We start from the raw sequence: 18,454 nt of genomic DNA on the forward strand, positions 1-18,454 counted from the left end.
TTTGATATGAATATTAAGTGTTATCCTCACAGTATTAATGAGGTGTCAAATTGGATACATACAGGAAGATAATTAAATGAACGTATTTTTAGCCTACAGTAATGTATCATACAAATCTATATACATTACGTTATAAATCTATATGTTCATATTTGTTATTGCTGAAATAATATACATATATATATATATATATATAACAATTTTATAAATATATACATAAAATATTATATATATATATATATATATACACATAATAATTACAACTTACTGAAACAGCTAATATCATTAAAATAGAGAACACGTTAAAAATAGAAACGGATTTTGAGAAAATACATAGGGCTATATAAAATAGAAGAAGGTTATAGATTAGAATCAAACATAAATAAAACCAAGAAGATTTATAAACAATCATTTCAAAGTAACGATTAAGTTTCCTGGGTTCTTTATCCGAACGGTCCCAGAATAGATTGAACAAAAAGATTTTAGATAAATTTTTGCATCTTAAACACATAGGATGATAACAAATGTTAGACGCCGACCTTTCGTGACTGGACAGAAAACTCACCGGCCAGCTAAAATGGAATGTGCAAAAAAAGGCTCTTATGGGCCAAAACACATGCTAACCGGACCAAAAAAGACCAAAAAAATGTTATATTTTCAGTTCGAGTCATATTTATATGTTACTAAACGAATGAGAGAAGAACTGAAAAAAATATAATATATCAAAATAGACTGCCTTGATAAATAGGAATTTAGAGAAATAGAACACAACACAAAGATTCCTGTGGTAGAAAAGAAAGACAGAAACATCGGTGGTATGAAGAAAAAAGGAAAAACCACAGTAAAATGAAGAAAATGTAGAAGAAGAGAGAAATTGTAATGATATTCATGTGATCCTTATAAGGCTGATTGTAAACAAAGAAAATATTATATTGCGGTTAAAATTATGTTTTACAACCGTGGTTACTCATCACGGATACCAGGATTGATTTACAATTGCTGAAAAACAGTGAGATTTATGTTCTTTTGTGGATACGAAATGTCAAACTTCATTAATAAAAAGAAAAAGAGAACCAATATTGCTGAACTTTTAAGCCCTTTTCGTACAGTATAAAATTTAAAATAAGTTAAAAAAAAATGGTAAAATATTACATGACTTCCTGGTTACTACGCCAGTCATGTCATGATTACCAAAATAAAATTTAAGCGTAAAAATTAACAAATTTTGAATAAAAAAATGTTTCGTTTTAGGTGTTTCCGTATTCTGTGATGAAAATTAAAAAAATTACTTTATAAAGAACTGATTCGTAACAAAAAAACAAAACATAATTTCATGAGATTACTGAAATAATAAAGTACTTTAATGAAAATAATGGATAAAATTGCTTCTATTTTTGGTCCGTAATAATATAGATGTCAAAGGTACTTTAATTTTAATAGCCCTTTAACTGATGAAGAAAAATACAATTTTTTTTTATAATAGAAAATAAATAGTTATATATTTTTTAGAGGAGGGGAATAAATTAAAAAAAAAAAAAAAAATATATATATATATATTAAGCTTAAAAAATTAAGAAAATTTTTTTTCTTAATCTAACACCCCCCCCCCATTCAATAAGAATAAAAAACATTTTGTTGTTATAACAAAATTTATAATTTATATACAGAGCTATCAATAAATGTTTAAATGTTTTTAATTTTAAATCATTAAACCAGGACTTAAAATATAGAAATGTTTTTTGAAAATTTTCTATAAAACATTTTTCAAAAAACATTTCTATATTTTAAGTCCGGGTTTAATGATTTAAAATTAAAAACATTTAAACATTTATTGATAGCTCTGTATATAAATTATAAAAAAGTATTTAAATGAAGGGAGGTAGAGCAAGAAAAAAAGTATATTTCAGTTTTAAGAGGTGGAGATTGATTTTTTGAAAAAAACTGCAATATTTATGTGTGCTTGTAGATAAAAAATTTGGTTAATTAAAATTTTCTCTAAAATGCCTCTGAAGAAATTAAAATGTGTTTTACGTGATATTCTACTAAAAGCATTTTGAATTAAAATAATATGATAAATGCCCCATATACAGAAAAAATATGTAACTAATATTTGAAGAAAATCGGTATGGTCAATTCTGAAAAATAAGCCCAAAAGTATATACGTACACACATTCATAAATATGTACCTATTTTTGCTCTAGATGGGACTAATTAGACTCTAAAACGAAAAGATTTGCAAAAAATCTGATACTCCACTTTTGACATGATCACCATACTTTTCCAAATATAGCTAACTGTATTAGCTGGAAAAGTAAAAATTAGCATAAATTCAGCTTAAACGTATCATAATCTGAGTTACTTCTAATAACATTAAGTTCAGAAAAATAACAAAGTATAGTTGACAGCGGGACAAAAGTAGATTTCGAAGTTGTCCAATACTATTCTTTTTCATTCTGTTTTCTAGTAAAACTTCTTTTAAGGTACTATAAAAATAATAACTTACATATAACACTGAATAAAAGCAGTATGTGGAGCAACATTTTTTTATCAGAATAAAAATAATATTCTTAAAAAATAAAATAATGTAGAAATTATACATGATGATGTGTTTTTTAAAATGTTTGTTTAATTGCTCATTCATTTTAAACGAACAATAAAAATTAATTTATTTTTCCATGAAATTCTCTTTAATGATATATCATAAAAAATTCTTTATTTTTTAAAATAAATTAGCTTATCTTTATCACTTATAATAACAAGCATTTCAAGAATAAATTACAGTGTAAAACGGAAATAACATCTCACAATTTATGATAGTATTAAGTAGATATCTTTTCAAGTATTTTACATACCAATTATAATAATAAAAAAATGTAGAATTACGTGTTAAATGATTATATGTTTATTTTCTACACTATTTAAAAATATTATATTAAAAATATTATTTTAATTGTAAACCTAAATAGCAGTTAACAGAAAAATATTTATTTTATTAAATAGAATACAACATATTGCGTGGTAATAACTTTTATCTATATTACTATAACATGTATGTATTTGAATCCATTAAAGCGATTATGGACATTTCAGTTATAGGCTTGTTGGACGATATTACATAGTTAAATGGACGAGAAGGGGATGAATTAGAGACTAGAAAAGGGGAGATATAGAGCGACTGAGAGAGATATAGAATGAACTAACATCGCTTATGAGTTACTTTATTGTGTGGTTACGTTAGCCTGCCAATATCATAATAGAGTTAATGTGATTGAAATTATATCAGTGAGTCATTCAATAATTTTAACTTAACAATAATAATATATTACGAAATTTTAGTGTATTTATGAGTCACCTGTTTTTCTGATTATGAACATTGCCTTTTAGATAGAAAGTATACTTTACCTTCCTATTGTTTATGACATAAGAGTATTATATAACAAAACAAAATATTTAATTTAACGAAAAAGCACCACTTTTTATAATTACTTTATAACTGTTGTAGATAGTTCATAAAAAAGTCGAATAGTGTTTGTTACTTTATGTAATAATTACACTAGCCTACATTATAGAAAAAGATTTTCGGAAAAGAAACATCAATAAAAAATTTTACTCTTTTTTGTGCGTTAAATTTGAAAAATCAAGTCAATTTTTCTCTATCAACCGTCATATTTTTGGTATATACTAATCAGAAATTGTTAAATAATATGACATTTTGAAAGTGACCAAGTTTATAGGATAATAAATTTTGTAATGCGTTTTATATATATTTTTTCAAAACTCATGTTTTTTTTTTGCTAATTAAATAAAAAAACACCTTGTAAATTCAAGTAAAACAGATAAAACGTTTTAAACTGGAATTAATAAATGAATTAATAAATTATTTCTTTCTTTTGTGTATAGTGGTTATTCTATACTGCAATTTTAACCTCTATCAAATGACATCCAACTATTGTGGATTTCCAAAATTAAACACTGTTCAGTTACAGCATGAATATATAAAAATTTCTTATATTAATAAAAGTCTAGCAACGCGACTTTTTGATGTCAGCTCGAGTATTATTGATAAAACTAATACAGAAACTCCTCCATCACTTTAGATATGTAATAGATAAATAAAATTAATATAGTTAATAATAAAATTAATTCCAATATCGTATTTAACTTTCTTGCATAATTAGGAATATATTTACAAAAGTTCAACGTTCTGTGATTATTGGTTTAGTGGTACAGAAGATTATTTTTTTAACAAAATCGAATTTTTCGTAAATTCCCACGTTAAATTTTACTGGGTGAAAAAAATTGCAATAATATTTTCAGTAAGATTAATGCACTTTAAGACATATTCAAAATAATTTAACGATTAAAGTATAATCGTTACTTAACGGTTGAAGTAAGCCTGATTTCGCGCAAAGTTCCTTCATTCGTTAGACATACTTTATTTACTTATGCATTCTATGTTTATTATTTCTATGCAATAAAACATACCTACCTATAGTATACATTAATTGCTAAAAATTATTTTCCTATATAATTAACTGTTGATTATAAGGGGAAAAATTATTACTAAAACGTTTAGAAAGAATGAATTTATAATTTTTTATTTGTAAGAAACGGTCTAATTTTTACAGAACAAACGAATGTAAAAGAAAATAAAGACAAAAAAATTGAATTAATTTATGAAATTATGTTACAATTTTACATTGTGATTCAATTTTTATAGTATTCTCTTTTAATAAATTTGTTTCCCTAAGGATCAAGAAAAAAAAAATTAGAAATAATTTTTAAAACTCATTCTTTTCTTTAAACGCTACTTTCAAAGAAAAATTTCGCGAATAGACCAAAACAGAGATTTCAGTTGCAGGTGAAAAACTTAAAGACATTACTTCCCGTAGGCAAAGGCTGTATTTGTTATTTTAACTTTAAATTTTAATTCTGTAGTTACACTTAGAAAAACTATATTATAAATATTAGCAATTATATTAAATCTTTCATTGTTTTTCCTTTATTAAATTATGGAAAATATATACATCTCTTACAGAGAAAACAATTTTACAATTTTTGCCTTCCTTTTTGAAAATATGAAAAAAATTTTTAAGATCAATAACAATTATTCTTTAACAATCTATTTATTGTGACCCGATATTGCTTCCCTATTGCTAGATTCGAGTATATATATAGATTAAATGAACACAGTTGAAAGTTTGATAAAACATTAACAAAATTAACATTACGGAACTTCAAAATATTTAACCTTTTCCGTTTTCCCTTTTACCCATTCTCCGTTCTACCCTTCCTCCTTTTTACCCTTTTCATTTTCCCCTTTTCCTACTTTCCTCCCCCTTCTTATTTTAACCATATTACTTTTCCTCATTTCCCCTTTTCCTTCCCTTTCCTTTTCCTTCCCCAATTATCTTTCCCTTATTTGCTTTTTCCCCTTCCTCTTCCTATTCCCCTTTTCCTTTGTCTCTTTTCTCTTTTCCTCTTTTCATTTTCTTTTTCCGTTTTTCCCTTTTTCCTTTTTTCTTTTTTCCATTTCCCCTTCTTCCCTTTTACCTTTTTGATTTTTACTTTTCTCCCTTTTTCCCTACGGGTAAATCGGTCCAGTAGTTTTTTAGTCTATGGCGGACACACATATTGGAAACATTGAAATGAAATCGTAAAATATTTAGTATAGCGTGTGTTGGTTTTACGTCCAACAGATAGCGCTGTTTTAAAAAAAAAACATGTTTTTACCTGTCACAGGTGTGACATCTTAGGTATATAAATAGTAGGTATATAAAAACACGCGCGTATTCGAATGCAAAGTTTTTGACTTCAAAACAATCAGTGAAGAACTTTCGGAGATTTGAGATTTTGAACCATACAACATTTACATTTTTATTTATATAGATAATAAATTAATTTTAAAAAGAGCGCTAAAATAGAATAAAAGGTTACAAAAATAATTTATAAATTAAATAATGAAAAATTAGGTAGAGTAAAATTCAAATAAAATCTTTATAACCCATTATCATTTATAAAAGTTATGAATTAACTATATTAATTCTTTAAGGATTTTAATTAAACTAACCTTTCCAAAAATGTTTTCAAGAAATTTAATATTACTTATATACAGAGTGGGGTTCACGAAGATGATACAGGACATGTTCTACTGTTGAAATAAAGAAGAATATGAATATAAACCTTAGGTTTGGAAACAATTTGTTAGCGAGTGTTAACTGGTGAAAGATTTACTATACCTTTGTTAAAATTAAGCAAGACAGTGATGTTTGGGAACCAAATTAAGGTACAAGTTTAATGATTTTTTATGAAATCTGACCTGAAAAGTTGAAAAAAAGATAGATCTCAGAACTGTATTTTTAAAAGTTTTCAAAAAAATTGGGTTAAAAACAAAAGATTCGGATGGAAAAAAGTACTACTTTTGTTCTCAGTTAAATAATCTTGTTAAATGTAAAATTGTTTGTAAGTTGGTTTTACTGTTTGTTTTTGTTAATTTTATAAAATAATTAATTCTTTTGTTTTGTAATATTAAATTTGTTTTAATACTTAGTTAAAATTTGCCACGTTTCGATAAGTTTCATTTTTAATAAACTTTCGAAATGCTCAAATGTGTATTTAGTTTCTGTGGGCATTATTCATATTATTTTAAATGAATTAAATTCTCTAAACATTTTATTTAAAAGCTTTGTGTATTCAGCATTCACTTAAAGTTATTTTTTTCTAATCATAAAAAACATGTTTTTTTATCTTATTGATCTTTACCCCTAGATTTTTCGAAAATTACTAAAATTGCAGTTCTGGGATCTATGTTTTTCTATATTTCAGGTTAGATATCATATAAAACGATTAACTTTATCCCTTAATTTGGATTCCAAAAATGACAGTCTAGCTTAACCGAAGGGGCAGAAATGAGAGCATAATCACAGTCTGTAACGCAGAATTTATGAATATAGGTTAATCTGAACTTTCTTAATTTCATTAGAAGAATATGTCCTGAAAATTTGTTACGTTTTTTGTAAATTACACTGTATATTTCCTAACTATAATTAATCAGTAAAGTAATTTCATTGGTTATGGAATTATAAATAAATAATAAACATTTAAAAAAACAATAAACATTTAAACAATCCAGTTTTAACTATTAAATGACAAAAATTAATAGGGCCAACTGACTGACAGGTTATTTTTCTTTTGTTAAGTATTTTTTATTTTTTTGTAGTTAAAAGGACACTGATGATTTAGATAAGGTAATTAACATTGATATCATCATATTGTAACCAATGTACAAAGTATCAACAAAATTTGTTGATAATATTGATTTTGTTTCGTTATTTCTAATTTTAATACATACTACCTATCGCCAAGTTTGATAAAACGTAAAAACAATTCAGAAATATTTCTTTTTATACAAATAATGGTTTTTTTTCTTTATATAATATACTGTTGTACTTGTTAAATATAAATTACTACAATGGATGTTTTTTAAAAACTAAATAAACTTAGAAGTGAAATAAATATTTTAAACATATTAATTTAACTTAATTAATAAAAAACCGCAAAAATACATTTTATTTATCAAAAGAATTAAAAAGGGATTAAAATAATTTGTGGTATTGAAATCAAAGGGGTTAATATTACGTTATTTTATATTCTTCGATTAATAAATTCAGTGAAAAGAGATACTAACAGTTCGTTAATATAAACTACATTCATCAAATACTGTTTATTTATTCAATAATTTCAACATTGTTGAATATTCAGTGCACATTAAAAGTAAAACTTTATGATGGGAAATGATTCATCTAGTTTACATGAGTTCTAAACACAAATCTCAAAATACGTTAAACATTTACAGTATAATATTACGACTAATATAATCTAGTACATGGATAGGTGAGTATGTATATCAAAACGTAAACAACAAAATTTTAAAAGGGAACTTTGATATATGCGTATCATAAGTAGAGGATTGTTTTATTGGAATAAAGACAGAATATATTTTCATTTTTACAATATCAACTATTTTTAATTTTCTAATATGTTTTTAATAAATTGAAATTTAAAGGAAAAACATGAAATATACTACTAAAAAAGCTCTTTGAAATTTTATTATCCGTTAAATATTACTAGAACGAAATCTTTATAACACAATCAACGTAATAGAAGATTAATTTAAATTAATGTTTTCCGTAATTAAAATATTTTATTATTAATATTAATTAGTATTAGAAAAGAAAGATTTATATTAATTAAATTTTAGAAATACTAACACAAGAGAAGAAGAAAAACGCATGAAACACATTTAACTCTGACATTTACGTTTAGTTCTGTTTGCGCTCTGTATTTACTAACGGTGGGGAAAGGAATGACGTCTATTTAATGACAGTTGGCAATCCATTACATGTAACTTTTAAATAATATTTTTTAACATCTAGCTTCATATCCGGGCTCCAAATTCATCAATAAAGAAACGGGTCGTTATAATTACTACAGTATTTGATTAAACCATTACATTAAAAATAGATTTTTTTCTTTTTAATGTTATTTTGCCGGAATGTTATTAATTATGATTTTTAATTTTTAACTATCTGACCCGGAAATTGATCAAACACGTTTCTATTGAAATATATAAATTCAATTACATATTTATTTAATAATATATTATAAAACATAAAATTCACTTAAAATTTTATTACATATAATATTTCAACCAACAAAACTGAAATAGAACTTTGCACTTAGGATGATTGGCATAGTTTCTCTAATAGCAATTACTGATCAAGGGAAATGTAAATTAGTGTGTAATCCGAGCCTAATAACCGTCAAGTGCTATTATTGACATTGAGTTTGGATATGCTTGTCTGTTTAATTATTAATTTTATACACACCATTATAACTGGTATGAATATTAAAACATCTTTCAGCAAGACACACACACACACACACACACACACACACACGCATTTGTTTTATTTAAAAAAAACAGCCTTGTGCAGAACTGTTCAAGAATACGGACTTTTCTTTTTTTATTTTGTATAATATATTTTCTATAACTATTTTGCACAAGAAATATACAAAACCTAAATTAAATGAGAAATCGAAAGAGGTATAATGTCTTCTTATTTAATATTAATGTATATTTTCTGTTTACAATAAAATGAAATTATTATAACCGTAATTTGATGAAATAATTAAAAATGACGAGTAGATCCTAGAGATAAACATTCCGTTTAAACTCGCTAACGATTGTGACAGACTGTTTAAGCGCTTACAAAAAAAAAATCTGTAGCGGACATCATATGATTTCCTTGTACGCCTATTAAATTACTTCTTCTTTTTTTTTAAAATCAAAAGTACATATAATTTTATTTCATCATTAACCAGTGATATTTTCTCATATATATTTTTTTTATTGTTATTATTGAATTATTATTTATTGTATTTTTTTTTTTACAATCTGAGGTTAATAATTATTAATAAATCAATATATTTAAATTAAAAAAAAAGTTAAAAAAAAAGATGTCTGATTCGAACCGATGTGCCTTCCCCTTGTAAGATCTATATTTATATTAATTAAAATTTTATTTTGGCTATTAACTCTGGAACAAATGAAAATAAGTACCATTTATGTTACATCGTTGAAAAGCTCTCAATGAGAGCTTATTACTGCAGTCAATAAAAAGTCCAAAATTCAAATTGTGTTTGGATTTTGGGTTTTTTTGGACACTTTTGGTTCATTAGATTGCAATCAAAAGGGGATGTGCACAAATTGATGTTATCAAAGTCCTAAATTCAAAATTTCAACATCCTACAGCTAACAGTTTTTGAATTATGCGATACATACATATACGTACGTACGTACGTACGTACGTACGTACAGACGTTAAGCCGAAACTAGTCAAAATGGATATTTCCCTTGAAATCAGAAAACCGAAATTAAAGAAAGTAATACACCAGTAAATACAATAACAACCTAACCTCAAATTGAGGTTATGTTATCTGTTTTTGATCTTAAATTAAATATAACTAAAGAACTACTCAACTAATCTTCGTAAACTTTCAGATGCACAACTTCAGATATACTGCTACAGCATATCTAAATTTCAATTAAATCGATCAAGTAGTTCTGAAGATTCTAACCACAAATGTTTATCCATGAAGGGTATTTTCGTAATCCTCATACCTCAAAACATAAAGAAAATTTAATTTCATACCCCCCCCACACAATCCCACCTAGCAACCGAAAATAATGCCGTTCGTTTCTTCGAAAATTCGGTAAAAAGATTTTATTAATTTTCGGTTGTAATAGGGAAATTTAGGGATGTAATAGGGAAAACATAAAAATCAAACCAGCACATAATAAATTGTAATCCTTAATGAAAAAAAAAAATTAATAATTTTAACTGTAATTATTGTGTTTAGAAAATAGCAACTAATTTAGAGAAAGTCCTTTCTGCATATGAAAAGAGTTAATAAAAACAAATCGATCATAGAATGTTACAAACAAATACGGAATGAATGATTTGAAATGCTTTACGTTCAGGCAATGATATTTTAAATTTCAAAAGATAGATTTTAAAACTTTTTTCTGAATAAATCGAAAAGCTGACAAGAAAGTTGTAATACTTTCCTGGCTTTCGTTATTTATTCTTATAAGCGGAAAAATAATGATGCATGAAATATACCCAAAAAAATTTCAAAAAGCGATTAAATTAAACTTTTATAGGCTACCCCAACCTCAATATTGTCCATAAAGTATTTTTTTCGGAATGCACTATTACTATGGTAAGGAAGACATAAAAAAATTTGATTAATAATAGCAATAAATAAAAAGATAGCTTTTTTAGATTTTTAAGGAACGGTGGAAATTTGGGAAAATTAAAAAAAAAATGGTTTGACAAGCATGCGCACATGTACTGACTTAATATAAAGAAACGTTATGGTTGAAAAACTCTGAGAAAATTAACCACAATTTGACCATCCCTGAGAATATTTACCCCAAAATTCTTCCAACAAATTTTTCCAAATACAAAATTTCATCAAAAAACATTTTATCTAGTAAAAAGTTATTAAGCTTCAAACAGATTAACACACATACATACGTACAAAAATTTCCCCCCACTTCTTTGTTTTTTGGGTACCGTGGGTTACGAAACGTAGTGAGATGAAAAATAATCTATATCGTACATTATTGATACCGTACTCTCCTTGCATAATTGGTGAAAATATGTTATAAATTAAACGATTACGATAAAAAATATTAATTTAAAGAAAAAAATACTAAATTATTTACAATATTAAGGATGTTTAAATTACCGGTAGGGGGATGTATAACCGGAATGTTTCTGGTTTTTGATTCGTTATAATTATGAGTACTGTTGATATTATAATCATGTATGTTAAATATTTACAAAGCTAAATGTAATATTTAATTGATTACACGAAAATATGGACAGCAACAATTATGCACACATATGAAAAAAGTATTTAAATTTCGCTGTTGAATATTAGGTGTTTTATGTGTTAAAAAAGAAGTGTTACGAGGATAAGGCTTATTATATAGCATAATTCAACAGGGTATTGTATCACATAACTGGTTTTTATTTATTTAACTTTCTATTTTTCTGTTTTAAATATATTTTAGCCTGTTTTATATTTTAACCTATGAACTAAGAAGGAGGTTAAATATGGAACAGCTTCCAGCTGTTCCGATTGAAGAGGATGAGGCGGCAACTAATGATCACTGTCAAATGTCGTCTAGAAATCGTGGCCCTTAGTGCTCTCGAAAAGGATCCAAGAAAGCAGTCCCGCCGCAAACATCTTAGAAACATTTTGTGTTTAATTTGAGTGATATTGTTGCTTACACCACAGACTTGCTCATAGCTGTTGTATCGTAAAACACCGTGCCAGTTCTGCGTCTCACGAAGGTATTCATTCTCTCGTTACTGCCATTGGTTTTTTAATTTTCAAATCGTTTTCAGAACTTCCCGATGGAGAATGATAACATCGATGCCTGTCATTCAGCCTTCGCCGATATATTATACGGCATCACGAATGTTTTCCAGCTGTACAAGTTAATTGAAACGGTGGTTAAAAAGTGTGATTATAAAGTAAGAATATTTAGTCCTAACAACTACTGTTACCTCGAAAAAATCTGGACATCTACCAACGGATAATTGAGTTGGCTGTTTGAGCACAATCTGATCGGTCATATCTTCACCAGGAAGGACGAAAGAGCCTTCCGCATTGTACTAAGTAACTTATATAATTCCGTTCCGATCAACCTTATTAAAGGAGAGCATAAGAAACAGTCTGAAGTGTAATTAATACCAGACATTGGATTACAAAGAAACCCTTGCCCATGTTTTTGTCAACCTTGAGCCCAGGATAACAAGAAACAGTTTTTAATCTAAAATATATTGCCAACTGCGGGGTAACCTTCGAAACACCGAGAACCTCTAGTTTAGTCCAGTGTATGCACCGTCAGCTGTACGGCCACACGAAAAACAACTGCATGCGATCTTACAGATGCGTTAAATATGCTGAGGTCCATAGAACTACAGATTGTTCTAAAGACGGACGTTTGTGTATTTAGGCAATCAGACCACCCTACTAGGTACAGGGGTTGCAGAGTATAAAAGAAAATCATAAACAGAAAACAGAGGCAAAGTATATCACGGCTACAAAAACTACCTTCCCAATCGTAACTCAGGACAAACGACTTGCTTCCTATGGTTTTGGTAATAATAATTTTTCGTCACTGGATGGGAAACAACGACTAGGGATCCGGACGCTTGTTTCACTATTCATCCACAGTCTTAAGCGGCGGCTGTTGAGCATGTTGCATGTTGCTTCTGGTGTAGCAAATAGGTAGCAAACAGGTATCAGTGGTCTCGGAGACCACTGATATTCCGGTTAGCCACAGGAAATAGAGACTTTAATATTTGCCGAATCGTTGGAAATCGTCGTGCTTTTAGAGACGCACTTCACAGAAAGTAATTTCATTAGTCTTCGAGAGTATTCGGTCAACCGCATGCAGGTACTGCGGTACTCATCAGAGAAGTGATTGAGCATTATGAACTACCGAAGTATAAAATTTCAAGCCACAACGGTTGAACTATAGGACTGTCTTGGACCGCTTACGCTATCTGTTGTCTATTTTTCTTCTCGTCGAGTGATTACAGTTGACATTTTCTCTGAGTGTTTCAGTACACTGGGTTCACGATTGGAACGTCACCTTCCAGCTGCTACATGAATTTAGATAAATAGGAATCTGGGGTAAATTTCGATTTACCACACTCCTTGCGATTTGGTATACTCACAACTGTCCGTAAACTCTCCACCGAGTTTTTATTCGCCACAGTAATTGGATCTCGAAAGTTAACACAGTAATTAACAGTTGTAAAATTGTAACCTTGTACGTAGGCACATCATCGTAAATCTCCCAATAATCAGAAATCATGTACGTCGTAAGTCTAATACACTCCTTTGTAAAATTCCATAAGGTGTTGAAACATTCTTTTGTTTGTCTACAAATTCTCGCAAACGGGAAGGTTTACCTTCAGTAATGATGTCTACAAATTCTCGCAAACATCATTACTGAAGGTAAACCTTCCCCATATTCTATTTTTACCTTGAGAAAATAAATTTATTTATTTCCATGTACAAACTATTCCCGCTGTTGTTAATGGGTTACGGAGTAACATGTTCGCACAAAAGGACTTCTCAGAAAAGTTTTCCAACAGGTTACACTCCCGTAGCAAATTCTTCATTATAAAATTTAAAACTGGTAAGTTCCCTACCCCATGTGGTCAGTCCCGTGTCTATTTTTCACCTCCTTATTTAACATAAATAAATATATTCATTTCTTGTTCCGCTGTCTCTCAATGTGAACAATGTTGTTTGTTTTATATTGCTGATTAATTACCAGCTGAGATTTACGTATGTGCTATGTCTAACTGTATCACTAATTGTTCAAGTTATTCTTTATTCGATCATCAACACACAGACATGAACAGGACACATTAACCATCACTAACAAATAAATTATATATTCAACATTACTATGTAATAAAGAATAAATTAATATGATTAAATTGTGTTATTAATTAAACTCCGTGAATCGGCGACATAATGCTGAACTAATGTAACAAGAGGTTATGTGAATCAACAACATGCGTATAAGAAATAAAAAACAACCTTCAATTTTAGTTTAGTGGATAAAACCACGTACAGCTCCTTAAACGAGCAGAATTGCAACAACTCCCTTTTCACAATGCCATTTATCTTCCCTCTTGCTTAACGAAAGAAACATTTCATGAAGCTGTTTGCAAAACCTAGGATTATGCAAAATCTCTTTGGATTGTAAAAAACGAACTGCATATTCTTTATCTGGTCTTACGGATTAAGTCAATCAAACCCATGTCAGATGGAAATAACGAATACCGACAATTATTTTCGAGTTCATAAGCAACGATAGAACTAAAATAAAATAAGACAGGCTATAATCACTACAACGAAAAATGCGTCAAACAAAGGAAATTTAATATTTTGTATTATTACTTAATCGATAAATAATTTACACAACGATATTAGCAATTCAAAAAATCAAAATTAAGAATGTGTCTGCTTTCTATATAAAACCCTAAAAGTAGTAAATATAAAATAAGAAATTGAAAAAAAAAAACAAACAAATAACTGAAATTCAGAATAAATCCAGGAAAATGGTTTGAAAAGTAGCTAAGGCAAATTGAATAGATCTTTGGACAATACGGTGGGGCGAAGTTGTCAAAATAACGTTCAACTGGTATACAATATGCTATCATTTTATGAAATAATAATATTTTGATTAATTTATTCTTGTGATGCTGTTTTTATTTGTGTTTAAGTTTACTTGATGAAACACATATTCAAGTGATATCTTATCTACTTTTCATTTGGAAGGTTTTAGGATCGTACTTCATTACTCATTTTTTATTTTATTTTTTATTTTACGTTTTATTAGTAAAGTAACCGGAGGTAGGTGCAGCCAATCGGGGAACAGCCGGTAATACGAAGTAACAATGACATGGCACTCCCGCATCGTACATCGTCGGACATTTACAACTACCTTTCTCGATAACCGAATGAGATATCGAAAAATATCTTTTCTGCAGAAAATCTAATTTAAAATACCGCAGTCGATCAACGATTTGGCTGATAGTCAAGTTGAATATCAGCAAAGGAACATAATCTGTCTGTTACCTCGACCTATAAAAAACGGCCTCCATCGTGAAACTACAAACCTCGGAGACCACCTATGGACTCCCTGGGATCTATCCCAGAGCTCGCATCGCTCGCCAAACCACTCTAACCAGGCGGCTTCCTTCCTGACCCCCCTCCATCAGTATTCGTTACCTTCGTTGTTTTGAGAATAATACTGATAAATAACAATTAAAGTATTCAAGCTTTACAGAAAGCTGGAAAAGGAACTAAATTTCAAGAGGTAGAATAATAGCAACTACTAAAGTTAACACACATTTGATAGTGACAAATTCATTCACTTATTTCTGTTGACAGAAACATAATAATGAAATAAAAGGATTAACATTTTTTTATAATGAATATCTTTAATTCACAGCTTATTACCAAGGAGTTAGGGCTTTGGTCTATAGTATAATTTGAAAGCAATTGATCGGTTGGTTCTAGTGATGACAGAAAACCATACAAACAACTGTGTAGACAAACTTTCGGATTTATATATATGAGTAGCAGACCGGCAATGCTTCGGTTGTGCTATATTTGAGTATATATATATTTAGATTAAATGAACACTATTGAAAGCTTGATAAAACATTAACAAAATGAACATTACAGAACTTCACAAAATTTAACCTTTCCCTTTTACCCTACCTCTCTTTCCACTTTTCCTTTCCCCTTTCCCCATTTAATTTTTCCTTTAACCATTCCCCCTTCCTCCTTCGCCATTTCTCCCTTCCATTTTCTTCCCTTCCTCATCCCGTTTATCTTTCCCTTGTTTCCCTTTCCACGTCCTCTTTTCTTTTTTCTCCATTTCTTTTTTCCTTTTACCATTTCTCCACTTTCCCCGTCTTCCGTTTTTATTTTCTTTCCTTTCACCTTTTTCGATTTTTCCGTTTTCCGAATTTTCCTTTTCTTCCCTTTTTCCCCACGCGTAAGCTAGTCCAGTAGTTTTTTAGTCTACAGCGGACACGCATATCGGAAACATTGAAATTGAATCGTAAAATATTTAGTATTGCGTGTGTTGCTTTTAAGTCCAACATATAGCGCTGTTTTTAAAAAAAAAAACATGTTTTTACCTGTCACAGATGTGACATCTTAGGTATATAAATTGTAGGTATATAAAAACACGTACGTATTCGAATGCAACGTTGTGTCAAAATTTCAAAGCAATCGGTGAACTTTCGGAGATTTAAGATTGTGAACAAACGATCATTTAAATTTTTATTTATAGAGGTTTATAGCTATTGTTAAAGTTAATTTAATTTAATAAAGTAGGACAAAAAATACATAAGAATAAATCACATAATATGAAAACTTTTATTAAATAATTGCAAATTAAAGGATAATCACTGGAATATCATCAAAATACGAATAATTATTTTTAGATAATAAAAAACCAACATGTAAATAAAATTTACAGCTACTAAAGACCAGAAAAAATCTAAAACAATATACTTCTCAAAATTGATTTATTTTTATTTTAAAGCACATAAAATATAAAATGGCAGTTTATTAATGATTTATTTTTGAACGATACTTTATATTAACTGAGAAAAGAATAACAATAATAACATATGGTTATAACTTTTGTTATATTTAGATTATATTAGAATTTATATTAGAAAAAACTAAAATTCTATTATCGGCTTCAGTAAAAAAAAAAAAAAAAAAAAAAAAAAAAAAATATTATTAACAGCTATTTAGATACGATTCGGTTCATTCGAGAACTAATTAAATTTTAAACGTAATAAGCCGTGAACTATTATGATACGTAAAACCAAACCACTCATACAGACCAATCTGCATGCTAGTTATTAATTAACCGACCAATGTATCGTACAGTTTAATAAGTATTAATTAATTAGCGTCAGGAAAGTGTACTTGGAAATTAATTTGATGAATCACACTCTATACTTTAATTATACACTACTCGTATATTGTACCTATATTTTCTCCTATATTTTACCTAAATGATTATCAAGAAGGTTACGCTATTTCAAATATAATTATTTATTATAAATAATTAATATTAATAAAATAATTTTTAAAATGTTATTTTATACGGAAGGCAAGAATGGCGGGAGTTTCAATATTTCTCCCTACAGATTGCAGAGCCTGGACAATGTCCCTTGCTGCTGTATCTTTCTATTATAGGGCGCGTTTCATGGGTTATTTAGTTATAATTTTAAGTTTTATTTATGGACGGATTTGGTAATTTTCTTCCTATCCATATGGAGTAGCATGAAATTTATTTACTGGGTCTGACCGTGGGTGACTAACCGTTTGAGCCTAGTATTCCCGGCGTTATTTCCTTTCAGTCTATCCGCTGAAGTCCTTTCGGTACTAGCACCTTATGGGCTAGCAGGAATACGCCTACTGGGACCCTAATTATTTGGAGGGAGCAATGCGCCCCCTTCTCCGGAAGGAGTCGCATATGCTGACTGAATTAAATTGTGGTCTCTTAGTGGGACGGTATGGGGTGTTGTCTAGGTTTTTATAGTTCTAACAAAGTTTAATCGTGTAAATGATCACTTTCGCGGCCGGAATTTTCGCGCGGTTTCCATTTATAGGTTACGCTATATTGAGGCTCCTAAGCTTATTTTACACCTGGACCCCACTATGTTCGTTATATTCAGGATTATAAGAATACTGGTATATAACAACTAAACCCTGTAAAACTCTTTTTTCTCCAACGTTTCCCTCGTCCTTGACGTAGAAGCACTGATACGCTCCTGCTGTTGACAAACATATAACATTCGGTTCCTCTTTCTAGTTCCGTACATGATAATCAGAGGATTATCATAAAGTTAAAGGATTAATCTTTTTCGCTTTAATGATTATCTTTAATATATTAATCCCCATTAAGAATATCGTGATAATTCTAATCGGATGTAATGACTAAACCTCTACGGTATAAATCTGCAAAGTTTTATTAAAATGTGACCTAAAATTTTTTGCATGATGCGCGCATAGGGACTGTAGTTATCTTTTTATTAGATGTTCATACGTAATATACATGTATCTAACAGTTATGGACATGTGATCATTATAAGAACAGTTGATATAGTTGCCTTTTTTAAGGTAGATTTCATAAGAAAGTTACCTATTTTAAAGGGTACCATGATTAGACTTCCGGAAAATTTCGACATATCTTCGCGTTTCACATCCCCCAAATTCCAATTATTTTTTCAAAACCTTCGTCAGTACAAACGAT

Source organism: Lycorma delicatula, chromosome 7 (genome assembly GCF_047948215.1).
Source record: "Lycorma delicatula isolate Av1 chromosome 7, ASM4794821v1, whole genome shotgun sequence".
In the NCBI taxonomy this organism is placed as follows: domain Eukaryota; kingdom Metazoa; phylum Arthropoda; class Insecta; order Hemiptera; family Fulgoridae; genus Lycorma; species Lycorma delicatula.